The sequence below is a fragment of the Nicotiana tabacum genome, chromosome 13 (genome assembly GCF_000715075.1).
Source record: "Nicotiana tabacum cultivar K326 chromosome 13, ASM71507v2, whole genome shotgun sequence".
Lineage (NCBI taxonomy): Eukaryota > Viridiplantae > Streptophyta > Magnoliopsida > Solanales > Solanaceae > Nicotiana > Nicotiana tabacum.
Genome location: NC_134092.1, coordinates 111507034 through 111512717, shown reverse-complemented (window position 1 = coordinate 111512717; position 5684 = coordinate 111507034). Strand labels below are relative to the sequence as shown.

Below are 5684 nucleotides of genomic sequence, written 5' to 3'. Positions count from 1 at the left end.
TAATTATCTCATATTGCTACATTCCTCTTGTGGTGTACATCGTCGGCACATATTTTTTAATTTAATATTCTAGATCACCTTTACTTTCCTATTTGGCTAACAAAGGACAACTAACACAAAATGCTTCTCCAGTTTTATTGAAGTACAAAAGGAAACAAAAAAAAGTCAGTGCTTGTTCTAGCGCCTTCTTAGACTAAAATTATTTTTATTATCGGTATATAGTAGTTAAATCTAATTTACAAAAGAATATTCGAGTAGGAACCTACTAGAAGGACTCAATTAGATAAAACAATTATGTTGAATCTCACCTTCTCCTAGTATTATTTTGTTAAAATGGTCCAATCACGTGAAAGCATCGACAAGTCCCATTTTGCAAGGTAGGACTGCTTATTAGCGAAAAATAAAAAATAAAAAATTGGAACAGCTAGTACGAAATGACTTTGAAATTTTAATTTGAATATTAAAATTTCCTTTTCTCAAGGGCGTTTACTACTTTGTAATTGATAACATATATATATAAAAAAAAAAAATCCATATCCCTTTCTTCTTTCGTCGCCCTTGGTTTTTTATGGTTATGTCTTTCAGAGTTTTTTTTTTAGAGAAAGAGTAAAAAAAATATGAAAAGGATCTCAATAATAAGACAATTTTGACGAGTGAACTAAAATAGAGGTTATTTTAAAGAATCAAATAAACAATAGGGTGGAGGAGGTCAAAGGTGCTATGGACATCTCACTGCTAGAGAATAATTCCATTTCACTTTAATTAGCTCAAGTTAACAAAATCATGTAGGAAAGTTTATGAATTACTCTATTTTATTGTTTAGAGATCTTGAATAGAATTAAAAAGGTAAAAAGAAAAAAAAATAAAAGAAAAGAAAAAGAAAAGACAAATAAGTACATGATTCGGTCACTCTAATCTCTTTAGTCGTTTTGATCTTGTCTCATTGTGCTTCAATATATTTACTGCCAGTACCTAGAATACCCTTAGCCTCGTTTGGTACAATGGTGAGATATCCAGAATATTTTATACGGTGTGATATCTCATATGATTAGTTATCTCACTTATTATATGGGATAATTAATCCCATAATTTTAGTATAAAAATTCTCCCTTGATTAACTAATACCCCAAACCAAATATGGATAAAATTAATATTTTTCCGCCGCGTGAATCGAGTATTTGTTGAGGACTGTATATGAGCTCATTTTCAGAACTTCAATTCTCCATCTCATAAAAGATAGACGTTCCCTATCAATTTGCCCCGGGGGGGGGGAGGGGGGAATATCATTTTCCTGACGCCTTTCTACGCAATTTTGTTTGTTTTACTTCTAATAGAGTTTATTGAGGACACGAAGAACAAAGTGGTTGTAGTTTAGTGGTGAGAATTCCACGTTGTGGCCGTGGAGACCTGGGCTCGAATCCCAGCAGCCACACTTAATAATTTTTTCCCGTGTTTCACAAACTTTCCCCGATAGAATTAACATTTTATAAGAAGTTTTACTTTTTTCCACATAAAATTGATTTCTAGTCAATTACTGCAAATGGGATTGAGCTGAAATAGGAAATCTTTTCACTTTTTTTGTTATACAATAACAACAACAACAGATAATAACGGCTCAATCCTAAATAATAATAAAGATCAGCTATATTAATCTTTATGATTATATCGCTCCAGTCAAACTCATCTCAAACAAATATTAGGCAATATCAAAAATTATAATACTAGATATATGTTTTGTAGTTTCTATTAGTATATAAAATCTCTACAGTCTATAATATATAATTATATATCATACGAGAATTAAGAATGAAGGATTTTAACAAGAAGGATGAAGAAATTTTCTCTGTGTAATGTATTAAATCTCAAGGCATGTATATATACAAGTATAGATGCTGAAAGAAATAATGTAAAATGAAGATTAAAGAATATTCCCTATACACTTATCATGTTTTTATTCCCTACTCCTATAACAAAATAACTAATTTTATTTCTCTAATATGTATTCGCATATGTGGGCACGTGTAGAGAAGCTTCCAGGCGTCTCATTCTTGTGAGCTTAATGTGCCATATCGACGGCTGAGATTAAGAGCAGCTGAGCGTCAAGATGCTTTCACGTGTCACATTTTTAAGAGACCAAACTATACACTACATAGATAAATCTAAAATCCCTAATGAAACCCATCTCTTTCCCTTTCTTCTCTTTCTCTTTCTTTCTTTCATCGATCAAAATGTCGATATCTTCCTTCTTCTCTACATCCCCCCTCAACTTGTTGGGGAGAGAATGGACCCCCAACGTATATAGGATAAGATTATGTGAAGCTCCCGATAATGGTTTGGTAAAAAGGTCGGCGAGTTGCTGCTGCGATGGTACAAAAGAAAGGGTTATTAAACAGAGAGATATTGTTGGCGGACGAAGTGACAATCGAGCTCAACGTGCTTCATTCGCTCGTGGAAGACAGGGTTACGGGCGATGTATATCGCTGCTTGGTTGTCAGAGTGAATCGGAACAGGAAGAGAAGGTGGAGATGACAGATCTGCAAGAAGGCGTACCAACCAGGTAATTTCTGCAGTAACTCGCCTCATAAGCCTATATTCTGCCTCTGCAGATGAAAGTGATATTGATGTCTACTTTTTCGATTTCCAGGATATCAGATCTCCACCAAGGATGATGAAAAACCCATTTACGGACCTCCTGGAGTCTTTGCAAGCCGCCTAGTCGGTGTCACAAAAAGCGATAAAATCAAAAGAAGGATCTGAAGATAGGAAGATTCCTTGTGAAAGATCTGTAGATAAATAGCGTAAAACACACAAGCCAACTGTGAAATGAGAAAGGCAGGGCCTTTGCATGAATTGACTGAGGCAAAGCACTGTAAAGGACAAGTCAGAGCGGGTGTTTGTGAGGTAATTAAACTTGCCCACCAAATGTCATGGGACATGAAAGAAAAGGCCCATCTTGGAATAAGGATCAAGTGGTAAAGACACAACCGAGCCAGAGTGATCAAATTCCTTCAAAAGATCCAAGGTAAATTGCCTCTGACTAATAATGAACCCATATTTTTCTCAAAGAATTTCCATGCCTGGGGAATAGTGAATGTCTCCTAAATGTTTGACCTTGAATTCTGTATTGAGAAAATCTGTAATTTGATTGTTTCCTTCAATGTCACTGACTGTAAGCAAAATATCATCGACATAGACTACTATGATAGAAATTAAAGCCCCGGATTGCTTGTATATAATGAATAGTCATTGAGAGAACTAGAATAACCTTTGTTGCTAAGTGCCCTAGCACGCCTCGCTTACCACTGTCTAGAGGCTTGCTTTAAACTATATAGTGATTTTATCAATAGACGCACTTTAGTAGGATCAAGAGGGGATAAACTAGCAGAAAATCTCATGTAGACTTCTTCTTGTAAGTCTCCATGTAAAAAGGCATTGTTCGCATCAAGTTGTGAAACACGCCAACCTTTCTTGACTGCTACTATTAAGAGACACCTAATTGTGGTCATTTTTACCATAGGGGAAAAGGTCTCTGAATAGTCAATTCCTTCTCTTTGTATGCCCCCCTTACCACTGACCCGGCATTCAGCCTTTCTATAGTACCATCTCACTTATGCTTAACTTTGTAAACCCACTTGCATGGTAGAGCCTTCTTGCATGGTGGCAAAAATACCATATCCCAAGTATGATTCAGCTATAGAGCTGCAATTTCTGCCTTCATTACCCTTCTCCAACCTGCTTCCTTATAAGCTTCATGATAGGTTGTTGGTTCTGAAATATTGGACACACTCTTTAGAACATTTTGATTATTCATTAGTGCTCCAAAGGAGAAAGCAGTAGGTTTCGATGACTGAGTAAAACACGAGGAGTTGAGGTCAGTGAGAAATATGTTGTTGTTTGGTTTTTGACTAATTCTTTCAGATTTTCTGATTAGAGGTGGAGGAATGGGAAAAATAGGAAGAAGAGATGAGATAGGTGGATTGGGTGTGCTAGGGTTACAGGTTGATGGTGTACTAGGTGATAAATGTGGTGAGTTGGTTAGGCCAAAGCTTGGCAAGGGGGAAGAGAGATCAGAATGGTTGGTGGTCTGATTTACTGTCCCATGTGTCCTGCTAGGTGTAGTAAAGAAAGGGGAGTCAGCTGAATCTGCTCTAGGTGTAGGGATTCTGCTTATAGGTGGTTGAACAAATGGTGGACTGTCAAAAGATGTGGTAGAAGGAAAAACAAAGGCTGAGGTGTTATGGTTGTCAAAGTGAATGGAAACGTTCCTCATGGAACTTGACATCCCTGAAAATAGACACATTTCTTGTCTTAATTTCAAGAATTTTATAATCCTTGTGACCTTGTCCATGGCCCAAGAATATACAGTTCTTAGCTCTTGGCTCAAACGTACTCATGTTATGAGCCAAAGTAGATGCATAACATAGACACCCAAAAGATCTAAGTGATTCATAGTTAGGTGATTTCCCAAATAGAACCTCATAAGGTGTTTTCCCTTTTAAAACTCTAGAAGGTATTCTGTTGATGATATGAGTGGTTGTCAGCACACATTCTTCCCAATATTGAATAGGGATATTAAACTGAAAAAATAGACCCCTTGCAACCTCTAAAAGATGCCTAAGTTTTCTCTCAACCACCACATTCTGTTGGGGTATTGCCACACAAGATGTTTCATGCAATATCCCTTGTGATTCAAGGAAAGTAGTTTCCTATGATCCTTTGCCTAATTACCATGCATTATCAGAAATTATCCTTTTCACCTTCATGTCAAATTGCCTCTCTACCATGCTTAAGAAGGATTTTAAAATTGTAAAGGCATTACTCTTGCAACTTAACAAAAAAGTCCATGTAGCTCTACTGTAGTCATCTACAATAGTTAGGAAGTACTTAAAACCATTGTATGTCACAGCCTTATCAATGTAAATTAAATCAAAACTTTCCTGTGTTTTAATATGACTTAAAGGAAAATGAAGTCTAGTTTGTTTGGCTTGAGGACAAATGCTACACACATAATCAAAATTTGAAGGAAAATTAATGAAACTAAGATTTTTCATTACTGAAAAGGGAAGATGACCCAATCTGACATGCCATTGGTTTATATTAGAATTAACATTAGCCACTAATGGTGTTTGAAAAGAAATAGAACTAGAACAATGATTAGAATTTCTTTCTTTTGTAATTGAAACTACATCTTGACAGGGCAGAATGCTAGAAACTACACTAGTGGGCCTGAGTAGATATAAACTATCTCTTACTTCACCAAAAACTTGCCCCATCTTCATTAAAGAGATCTGCATTAGACAGCCATTAGAAGTTAGATTTAAGGAGCATTTGAATTGACTATATAACTTATGAACAGACAATAAGTTATATCAGAAAGAAGGCACATGAAGAACTCTTTTAAGGATCATATCTAGTTGAATGGAAACACAACCTATATGTGTAACATATAACTAGAAAGAGCTAGGTAGACTAATATATAAAGGAACAGGTAGGGGAGTCAAATATATAAATGAACTTGAATCAAAACACATGTGTTAAGAGGTTCCTGAGTCAATAATCCAAGTCTTAGTATTAAAAGCTGAAAGACAAGTTCCAGTATACTTAAGAATTATACCAACCAATGCATTGGCATTGATTTCTGAACTTGCATGTGCTGAGTTTCCAATTTAAACCTATTTGATCAA

At 35.7% G+C, this 5684-nt stretch overlaps 1 non-coding gene across 1 annotated transcript; it reads left to right on the top strand.

The window, feature by feature from the left end:
* Positions 1–1360: 1360 nt before the first annotated feature.
* TRNAH-GUG (transfer RNA histidin (anticodon GUG)) lies at positions 1361–1432 on the top strand. The gene has a single exon. It is a non-coding gene; the product is annotated as a tRNA-His (tRNA).
* The last annotated feature ends 4252 nt before the right edge of the window (positions 1433–5684 follow it).